The following is a 12,000-nucleotide window of genomic DNA, read 5'->3' on the forward strand; positions in this document are numbered from 1 at the left end:
CTCTTCCCTTCCTAAAGCCTCCCTGTTCTTCTCCAATTAATTCCTGTTCTTTCTCTAGCTCTGTCAATAAGTATTCGACCATACACTTTTCCTATTATACTAAGAAGACTACTACACACTTCTTTTTCCTCTTTTCCTTTGTACAAGGGAATAATTATACCTGACTTCCAATCCTCCGGGACTCTACCTTCTTCCCAGGCCAATCTGCACATCTTCCACATCCATTCTACTACTATCTCTCCCCCATGCTTCAGCATTTCACCACACACTTCATCAATTCCTGGGGCTTTCCCCATTTTGACTTTCTTCATTGCTTCCACAACTTCTATCCTACTGATTTCTTCCTGTCTTTTCACCTCCCTCCTTCTCCCATTCAACTACTATCTCTCCCCCATGCTTCAGCATTTCACCACACACTCCATCAATTCCTGGGGCTTTCCCCATTTTGACTTTCTTCATTGCTTCCACAACTTCTATCCTACTGATTTCTTCCAGTCTTCTCACCTCCCTCCTTCTCCCAGCTATTCCCCAGCCACTTATACTCACATTACTTCCATCCTGTATGTTCAACAATTTCTTAAAGTGTTCTCTCCATCTGCTCACTTTTTCTCCCTTCTACACTAGTAATCTACCATTTTTTTCTTTCACTCCCCTACTAACCTCACTTCCACCCTGTCTTACTCTCTTCACCTCTTTCCAGAGCATCTTCTTCCAGTCCCTCCACTTTACACTCAAATTCCTTCCAAATTCCTCATCCACTCTCTTCTTACTCTCTCTTACTAATCTTTTCACCTCTCTCTTTCTTTCCACATGTAACTCTCTCTTCCTCCTCTCAACTTCTTCCACGCCCCTATTTCTCATCCATTCATTGTATGCTTTCTTCTTTTGTGCCACAGCCTGTCTCACTTCTTCAGTCCACCACGCTGTTCCTGCACCCCCCTCCGTCTTCTCTTCCTCCCACACACCACATCACATGCTGCACATATTTCTGTAAATATCCTGCACACACCTTCCACGTCCCCCATCTGCTCCAATTCATATTTGCCCAATCGTTCCTCCACTTCTCCCTTATACTCTGCCTTTTTCTCATCCTCTTGTAACCTTTCCACTCTCCTTGCAACTACTCCTTCCTCTCGTCTTTCCCTTCTTCTATTCCTCCATCTTACTTGTATCCTAATCTGGCCACCACCAAGTAGTGGTCAGAAGGTCCACTCCCCCAACCTCTATAAGCTCTTGCATCCATTACACATCTTCACAACCTTTCATCCACACACACGTAATCAATCATTGCCTTCCTTTCGTTCAGTTCACCACCCACCCTTCTCATCACTCGCCATGTATACCTGTGGATCATTTTATGCCTGAAGAGGGTATTTGCTATCACCAACCCCCTCCCAGCACAAATGTCCACTAACGCACACCCGACTCACCAACTATTCCATCTACCTTCACATTCCCTACTTTACCATTCATATTATCGATCAAAAACACTCTCTAATTCCTTCCAAACTTTTCCATGCACACTTCCACATTTGCCCAGAACTCTTCTCTCACTCTGCTAGCACGATCTTGCGTTGGCGCATACACACACACAATCGCCCACATTTGTATTCCAACTTTCAATTTTACCCACACAATCCTTGACCCAACTGATCCATACTGTCTTATGCTCTTCTTCCATCTTTTACTCACAACTATACATATATATATATCTATCCATCCATCCAATCCTACATATGCCTATCCATAAGATGATATTATATATATATATATATATATATATATATATATATATATATATATATATATATATATATATATATATATATGTATATATATATATATATATATATATATATATATATATAATATAATATATATATATATATATATATATATATATATATATATATATATAATATATATATATATATATATATATATATATATATATATATATATATATATATATATATATATATATATATATATATATATATATATATATATATATATATATATGCAATAAGGCAGGAACCAGCAGTAGTCAATGGTGGGGTCTAGTCTGGCTCCAGGGAACAATATCAACAGTTTTATTATGGATTTTTTCTTCCAGTGCTCAAGATCACCCATATTGAGATTTGAAGGGTCGGCCATCGAGTGCTGGAGGAGGCAGAGAAGTGCGGCAGGGAAAGTGGCAGAGGAGAAGGGAGGCACTTGAGCAAGAATACAGGGGACAGTGGATAGGTAAGTTAAGGGGAGGAAAGCTATCAGGGAGAAAGGGAGAAAGTGTAGGGGAAGGCAAGCTTGTATGACGAGATGGGCAAGACAAGAAAAGAGGCGTAGTTAAGGGAACGAGGTGCGGACTGTTTGGAGGAAATGGAAGAAGGGAAGACGAAGGCCGTTGAAAGCTATTCGTGTGATATGGCCAGGAGAATAACAATTAGCGATGCAGGGGGAGGAAGGTGTAGAGCAGTGGTTCTTAACATATGAGTCCCGACCCAAATTTGAGTCGCAAAGCCATTTGGAGTGGGTCGCCAAGAGACAAATATATTACTGATATTATTAATGTTGTATACTATTACTCTGTAACATATTACCGTACTTGTCGATACTTCACACTTTACATTCTTTCTCTCTCTCTCTCTCTCCTACAGTAGGCGATTGCATTTGGCTTAAAAAAAATTTATTACCATGCACACAACTGGGAGTAGAGTACTGGTACTGTACATTTTATATTTTAAAACTTAACCGTTTTCACTTTGGAGTAATGATGCCCAGCTCATGGCTTACGTATGGTACCGAGGTCCAGAAGACATGGAAGAGGAATTTCTGTTCTGTCGGCCATTACACACAACCACAACCAGAGAAGATATTTTCAGTACTGTGGACTCATTCTTCAAGGAAGAAGGGCTTCAGTGGAATCAGTGTTTTATGTCTGTTGTGACTGTGCACCTGCAATGCTGAGAGTACGTCATGGCTTTATTGCTAGAGTTATAGAACAAAATCCATTCGTGCTGATTATTCACTGTCTCCTTCACCGTGAGAATCTTGCTTCTCAGGGGTTGTCACCTGAGTTACAGAAAGTGATGCAGGAAGTCATCCAGGTAGTCAGTTTCATTAATCTTGGGCTGTGCCCTCCAGGATCATCAGTCGGATGTGTTTTGATTTTGGTTCAGAACATGTTCACGTGTTGTACCACTCTGAGGTTAGGTGGCTGTCACGAGGAAGGGTGCTCCAACGGTTGCCTGAAATGCGGAACGAGACTGAGATATTTCTAGCAAAAAAGAATCATTCACTGGCCCCAAAGATTCTCTGATTCAAAGTAGGTGATGCAAATGGCTTATCTTGCAGATATCTCTGCTGAGATTAACGCCTTGAACATTTCAATGCAAGGTCATGATCAGACATTAGTTGGGCTGTCAGAGAAGGTAACTGCATTCAACGGGAAACTGAAGCTGTGGAAGAGTAAAACTGAGACTGGGAAGACTCCATCATTCCATCTTTGAGTGACTTCCTGGAAGACAAAAAATTTTCTCTCACTCAGATCCAAAGCATCATTGTGGAACATATCTCCAGACTAATCAAAGAGTTTTTCACTACATTCCTGAGAATGTGATGTAATATGCCTGGGTAAGAAATCCCTTCAGCATTGAAGCTGAAGACTTACCTGACGAGATTTCGAACATCAGCTACCTCCAGGAGCAGCTCATCGAGGTTCAGAATGATGAAACACTTCGTTATGATTTCAGGAAACAAAACGAATCACTGAGCTCATTCTGGATCAGAGTTTACAAAGAAAAGAAAATTCTTGGAGGTGAAGCCCTGAAAGCACTCCTTCCCTTTGCTACAACTCATCTGTGTGAGGCAGGATTTTCTGCACTCACAAAGTACAGAAACCGTCTACAACCAGAGCATGACCTAAGATGCAGTCTGTCATCTAACTCACCCCGGTTTGAGAAGCTGATTGAAACTTTTCAGTGCCAGGGATCTCACTGATTATAGTACTTTATGTCTCAGACAACATCCAAAATAGTGACTCTCTCCTTAATGGTCAGAGTAAATAGGTGTATCATGAACATGAATGAATTATTTTGATTTTCTGATCTTCGATTTATTTTTTTCCTGCCAAAATGTGTTGATATTTTAGTTCTTAGGAAGTACATAAAATAAAAATGAAATTTATTTATTATGACATCAATAAAATATTGAAATATTACTTTGGTTTTAATCCCATGATATGACATATGTTTGTTTCAGTTCTGGTGCAGAGTAAGTTTACGAAGGTTTGGGTCGCCATATAGACCATCTTATGGATTTTGGGTCACCAAGAAAAAAGGTTAAGAACCACTGGTGTAGAGGAAGATGGTTCAGCTGTATATGGTGGACAGTGGCAGTGTTGTTGCTGTTGCAGCTTTAGGATCATCTGAAACATGAATCCACAGTGGACAGAAGGCTGAAGCTGCCTTTCTTTGGCAGTCCACCATCCTCCTTTTGCAGGATAGGGAGGCAGCTGGAGAACACTTATATAGCCGGGCAGTTGAGCAGCCCAGTTATATCGGAGTTATCATGTGGAGGCGTCTCTCTTCAGCAGCTGGCAAGAAAAGGAAGGACACGGAATAGAAGAATGGATATAAATTGGTGATTCAGTGAATGGCGATACGGGTGGAAGGAGGTGAATGATGCACTGGGTGAAAGGGATGAGTTGGAGGAGTGGCGAAGGGTAGGATAGAAAGGGTAATGATAAATGTACAGGAGACAGGGAGGTCATAAGGAATGGAAAAAAATAAATAAAAAAGAGGGGAGGATACAAGGAAGATAAGGATAACTGAGCCAAAACGGATTGGGGTGCAGAACAAAGGCAGGGGACAAGGGAGAAGAAAGCAACGTAGTGAGCAGAATGAGCAAGGTAAGGGAGAAAGAGGATGGGTGAGTGAAGGGGGGAAGATCAGTATTAGGGCGGCAGGGTGGGTAAGGGGGCCTGAGGAGCTGCTGGGCATCAGATGGAGCAAAGCATGCGACATCATGGTGTGTGTTTATTTGCCTGACCATTTTTCCACATTCTCAAACTTAACTGCCACCACTACCACAGTAACACCTACCACAGTTGCATATACGACAGATGCATCTATCACAGTTGCATCCACCTTGGTTGCACCTACCAGTTGCATCGACCACAGTTAAACCTATCACAATTACACCTAACAGGTGAAATTGTGAGGGGTCCCTCCCATTGTCCACAAAAATTGTGATATTGTGCTTACACCTTGCCTAGGTAAACTCTTTCGCCTTTGTCTGTCAACTTGTACCTGTCCTTCTTGCTGGAAGTTTGCTTTCATTCAGCCTGTCCCAAAGAACAGTGACCATTTAACTGTGCTTCTGTGCTTACACTTTGCCAAGACAAACTCTTTTGCCTTTGTCAGTCAACTTGTACCTGTCCTTCTTGCTGGAAGTTTGCTCTCATTCAGCCTGTCCCAAAGAATGGTGACCATTCCTAGCCCGCTAACTATCGTCCAATTGCTTTAACATCCTATATTTCAAAAATTTTTGAATTAATTCTCAACAGAAAATTTCTGAAGTACCTTTCCTACCATAACCTTTCTGATCGTCATTATGGATTCTGCGAGGGACGCTCCACTGGTGAACATCTCACCTACCTTTCAGACTCCTGGTCATCCCCCTTTCGGGATTTTGGCGAAAGCTTTGCCATTGCACTTGCACTTGACATCGAGTCTGACAAAAATCTTTAATTTCCATACTGCCCTCTTCCGGGTCTATTCTTCTATCTGTGCCTTTGTCTCCAACTTTCTTGCTGGTCGTCCTACAGCCGCTGCTGTAGACAGCCACCATTCTTCTCCCTGAGGTCTCAATAGTGGTGTTCCTCAGGGTTCTGTCCTATCACCAACTCTCTTCATGAATGACTTTTAAGCTGTACATCTAAGCCTGTCCAATCATATGCTGATGACTCTACCCTTCACCTTTCCATTCACTTCCTGCTACGTTCATCTCAGTAGTTACTTCGACAAAGAAGGGATGAGGCTCTGGCACACCTAACGTCTGACTTAACTTATATCTCTGATTAGGGTAAAAATAATCTTGTAGTTTTTAATGCTTCAAAAACTCAGTTCTTGTCTGTTTCAACCCTTCAAAGCCTTCCACAGCAGTATTTTCTATTTTTTAACAATATCCAACTCAATCTTGCATTATCTTTAAACATACATGGGGTTTCATTCTCTCGAGATTTATCTTGGAGAGATTATGTTACCTCATGTGTAAAATCTGCTTCCAAGAGATTATGTGTGCTAAGCTGACTCAGTGCCTTCTTTGCCCCTGAACAGTTGTTGACTTTATTCACAGGTTTTATTTGCTCCTGTGTAGAGTACAATTCTCATGTAAGGAGAGGTTCCCCACATACAGCTTTTCCCAACAAGATGGAGTCAAAGGCTTTTCATCTTATCAACACTCCTCCTATTACCATCTCCCTTCAACCTCTGTCTCTTTGCCACACTGCTGCATCTTTATCTCGTTTCTATCGCTACTTCAGTGGTTACAGGTCCTCTGAACTGTCTGCTTGCATCCCTCCGCCAGTACGGCGGGCGCATTGCACCTGCCAAGCAACAAACTCTCATTCCATCTCTGTCCAACTCACTAATGTCAGAGTTAACTAGTTACTTCCAGTCCTGCATGTATGCAGCAGATCAACTCTAGAACTGTCTTCCTCTATCTTCTAATATAATGTAGCACTAGCTATGTGTGTGTGTGTGTGTGTGTATTTGGGGCAGCCGAAACTACACATACAAATCGTACCAAAATTGGCACAAAAATCGCAAAAAATTCGCTGATGTGAAAAAACTTAGTGCCATCACGATTGAAAAACTTTTACTGTATTTAATGAGCGATCAAAGTTTGACCAAAAAAGCCGCTCCCAGCATGAATGCATGAAATTAGGGTTGCGTTCATGGTAGAGTTTTTGATGGCTTTATATCGATGTCACTTCATGGCCGACAGTGACAACGTCAGCCTAGAACAGCACATAAATTTGACTCAGATTACCTGAAATGATCGCAAAGCATGCGCAAAAAGCAAGGAAACGAGTGAGAAGCAATGTCAGACTAGAACAGCACATAAATGGACCATCATGGGCCCTTCAATGTTGCCTTGACAGCCGATAATGACAACGTTAGACTAGAACAGAAGATAAATGTGACTCGGATTACCTGAAATGATTGCAACGCACGCGCGAAGCGTGAGGAAACGAGTGAGAAGCATGAGAAAGCGAGCATGCAGCGCGAGAGCCCTCTGCAGGAGCAAGTGTGAGAGGGCCCGAAGAGCACATGAGCACTTGTTATTTCCTATTGCCCATGATATTCCGTCTTTCAAACACTGTGTGTCCAGACATCTCGAAATGAGCAGACCTTGAATTTGGCTCTCAGTTATCTTCTTTTTGTTTTTTACTTGGAAGGAACAAACTTAAGGGCTTCTGGCCTTTGGTTCCTTCTTCCATGAAGAAAAAGAATAATAACACAGTTAGACCTCACACAGATGCACATGGCTACAACCACCATTTGCACCTACCACAGTTACTATCACAGATACACCCACCACAGTTACACTTACCATCAAAACACCTATTACAGATAAACCTATGGCAATACCACTACTCCTAAGCTTCCATCAACTGCCACCACCACCACAGTTTCACCTACTAATTTTGTACCTACCGTTTACTACAATTTACACAATTACCTCAGACCAGAACTGGGTTGACCTTCCTCCATGATATTACTATTAAACCTTTCCCTGTGACCTTGACCTCTGATTATTTGAAAAACATTAGATCCAGTTAGTCTTGTCTTATCCTCAAACCTCACACAAAATTTTGTGTACAATGGGTATAAACTGTTTAGGTTGACCTTGTGCTGTGACCTTGTCCTTTGGCTTTTTTATTTCAATAAACACAAGTGGTTTACTCCTTGGCAGACCCTCAACAATTCCACCAAGTTTGGTTAATTTCAGTTTAAAATGGAGTTATTTTGTTAACCTGGACCTTCGTCTGACAGTTCTTATGAATGAATCACTTTATTCTTGCCTAACTCTAAACTCTTCCTTTAAGTTTACTTTAAGCTGGATACAAACTTTTAAGATGATTTTGCTGGGTCAGCACCTGACCTAGTTCTGTAACATTTGCCTTTGACCCATCACCCTTTAAAAAAAAAAAAAAAAGTTTAATCACAATTCGCTCTACCGATCTACAAAGTTCGGTTAAAAGCGGATAAATCTCTTTGTGTTATTCTGTTAAACCACACACACACACACACACACACACACACACAAACACACACACACACACGCACTCATCTTTGGTGTTTGAATGTAAAGTTTAACTGCTAGAGCGAGCAAACTACCTGCCTCACTGCCACATTGTTTTAAGCCTCAATATCCACCCCCTGCTCTTGTTGAGAGAGAGAGAGAGAGAGAGAGAGAGAGAGAGAGAGAGAGAGAGAGAGAGAGAGGGAGGGGTAGAGAGTCCTGAGCAGGGTGATACAGTGAAACGTGCGCAGAGAAATAAAGTTAAAAAAAATGGAAAACAAAACAAATATTGGACTCAGAATTTAACATATTAAATTAAAAAAAAAACAAATGCAGAGCACGAGAGAGAGAGAGAGAGAATGATTTGATTAAATTGCTTTCTCTCTCTCTCTCTCTCTCTCTCTCTCTCTCTCTCTCTCTCTCTCTCTCTCTCTCCAGCACACACACAATGCATTCTCTTTAGTTAATCCTTCTCACCATTTGGGCGCCCCTCTCACTCCCCCTGACCCTTCCTACTTCCCCCAACTCTCCCCTCTAACAGAAAGTTGCATCACATTCCATCTCATTGTACATTCATTTGCTCTCTCTCTCTCTCTCTCTCTCTCTCTCTCTCCATCTATCTTATAACTAGATTTTTTTTTTTTTCCAAAAATACTGAATCTGAACCACCAGTTAATAATTCCGCAATGCGAGTATGTGGCTCAGGTATCAATGTCATACTCAGCACTCAATTTCTCTTTCTTGTTCTGTCTCTTGTTTTCTGTCTACTGTCCTGTGTCCTAATTTTCGTCTGTTGTCTGTTTATTGTTGTCTTTTTGTTTGTTTTCTGTCGTCTATTGTCTGTTTTCGGGCTGTTTGTTTACTGTTGTCCAGTGTTTCTTTCTGTCATCTGTTGTCTGTTTACTGTCATCTCTTACCTGTTGTCTGTCGTCTTCTCCATACTTACTTTTGTGTGTTACAGTATATGTTATGCTGAATGTCGTCTGTTGCATGTTGTTCGTTAGTATCCTTGTTGTTCTTATAGTTGTCTGACTGCCATAGTTGGTCATTTGATCTCTCTCTCTCTCTCTGTGTATATATATATATATATATATATATATATATATATATATATATATATATATATAAATAATCATCATTGAGTATCCACTGCAGGACCGGCCTATCCCGACCGAAGTCGGTACGATACAGCCAGTGAGTATCCACTGCAGGACCGGCCTATCCCGACCGAAGTCGGTACGATACAGCCAGTGTATCTCTACCAAGTGGCTTAGGCTATCTGGTAGAGATTGTATGTAGGGTGAGAAGTGCTTGTAAGTGTAATTGTAGTGTTGGAGTGGCTTTGGATGTGTGTGTAGTCTGTGAACCAAGTGTAATCAGCCATCGCAAGCCGACTGCGTGCAAGCATACTTTATAGTAAGCGACACTGGTTCAACCACAGCACCCCTTGTATCCGCCAATGCAGTACGTGGCCGGGTGAACACTCCCAAAGTTTATGACCCTGGCGAGGCGTGAACCCTGGCTCACCCGTGTATGAAATGCACACTCTACCACTGTACCACAGAGGCTTCTATAAATATATATATATATATATATATATATATATATATACACACGGTGACCCAAAATGAATGGAACTCATAAAAGTGTGTCATTTACATACATCTGGTAAGAGATTTGCTTCATTTTTGCATTAACCCATTAACTGCGGGGCATCACTTTCGTGACGCTTGGGAGCAAGGGATCATACCGCAGGGTGTCACTTTTGTGATTCTGTGTTATTTTGAATTCGCCCGGGCTTTCAAGTGGTGGCTTGTATCATCTATCAGTACTGCCAATGTCCAACATTAGTCAGCACTCCTAATCTCATCTGTACTCCCATCCATTGTTGACAATTTAGCCATTTCTCCCCGTTCTTGACTCCCCTCCCTACCTCCCCTCCATTACCTTATCCTCTCGCCTGCCCGGCCGTGCTACGCTAAGTAAATCTTCCCTGGAATTTTTCACTGATTTCATCCATTGAAATAAGCCCTATGCCCTATTCTTATACCAAATAATATATACAAGAAAGTAATAAGGTAAGTGAGAGTGCCATACACCTAGAATTGGCTAATTATCACCTGACAACACCTCACGTGCACTCGATCGCTAATTTTCGCTGTTTATTTCCCCTTGAAGTATGCCATATAATCTATTTTCGTAATAAAAATATATATAAGAAAGGAAGGGAGAAGCCTAAGTGATATTTACATTCACCTGGAACTACCTAATTATTGCAGGCCACCACACTGTACTCTACGCTAAGTAAATCTTCCCTGGAATTTTCCACTGATTTGATCCATTGAAATAAGCCCTATGCCCTATTCTTATACCAAATAATATAAACCAAAGAGAAATAAGGTAAGTGATAGTGCCATACACCTGGAATTGGCTAATTATCACCTGACAACACCTCACGAGCACTCGTTCGCTAATTTTTGCTGTTTATTTCCCCTTGAAACATGCCATATAATCTATTTTCGTAATAAATATACAAGTAAGGAGGGAAGGGAGAAGCCTAAGTGATATTTACATTCACCTGGAACTACCTAGATTATTATGTATTGTCTTAGGTAGTTCCAGATGAATGTAAATTTATTATGTATTGTCTTGGTTTCCTGCCAATCATTTCATTGCTATATATTAGCAGGTCTCACAAGGCGAAAGTTGGTAGTATTGCACTCACCTTAGCCAGGAGGCAGGAGGCCACCACTATCAGTTCATTGTCGTCTTTCAAGGTAAAGGGACGTCTGATTCGCTCCTGCTAACTTCCGCCGCTTTTTAGCCCCATGCAAAGGGCCCTGTGACCTTTACCCACTACTAAACCTTGTGTGGAAAGAGGTACAGGGCTGACAATTGATAAAGAGTGACTACGATCTTTCTATTGAGTAAAACAGTGCAAGTGGCATTGTAAATAATGTGTAAATAATGTTTAAACAGCAAGTGAAAGCAATGAATGTAAATATATGTGAACAGTGGAAAATAGTTTTATAAGTTACTTCAAGTGACAGTGCATAACAGTGTAAATAAAATAGAAATGTATATAATGTAAATAAAATAGAGAACGTAAATAGAAATGTAGATGAGTAGTATTATAAGAATACGAGTATATACACTAGGAGTAAAGAAAGTGAAAGTTTCACTCTAGCATGTCTGAATACTATGAGTTATGAGAGTGAAGGTGAAAGTGACATTCACTCTCAATGCTAGTATACAGGACGAGAAAGTGAATGCTACGTATTTTACTGAAAGAAATTGAATGTCTACAGTGACAATAAACTACTATTACTGAAGGAAACTTGTGGATAAAGACTGTAGATATATATATAAGTGTTATATAGTAATAGAAATATAAACTGTGAGTGTTTTTATGAATAATAAATGACAGAACACCTGCGGCGAACTAGTGCAATTGGGAAGGTCATACGCCCTCATAATTTTCATTGCTTTCAGTGTTTTTTTTTTTTTGGAGTATGGATTCCAAACTATTTGAGAATCATAGAATAGTGTTTCTAGTGATAATATCAGGCTGTGGTAATCATATTACGGGTTGTCGGGAAGTGTAAAGTGGACACTTTGTTACCCAAATTCAGAGGTCTCCACAAGTTCTACAGTACTCGACAAAGGCTCAACAAACACCCCAGGAGAAAG

The 12,000-nt window shown here is 40.8% G+C and overlaps 1 protein-coding gene across 1 annotated transcript in view; it reads right to left on the bottom strand.

Moving 5' to 3' along the window:
* Positions 1 to 12,000, bottom strand: part of LOC145395854 (roundabout homolog 1-like) — a 742,719-nt gene that overhangs the window by 244,576 nt on the left and 486,143 nt on the right. The window lies entirely within an intron of this gene.

The sequence above is a fragment of the Coenobita brevimanus genome, chromosome 4 (assembly GCF_032717465.1).
Source record: "Coenobita brevimanus isolate Jiangsu-jjx chromosome 4, ASM3271746v2, whole genome shotgun sequence".
Classification (NCBI taxonomy): Eukaryota; Metazoa; Arthropoda; class Malacostraca; order Decapoda; family Coenobitidae; genus Coenobita; species Coenobita brevimanus.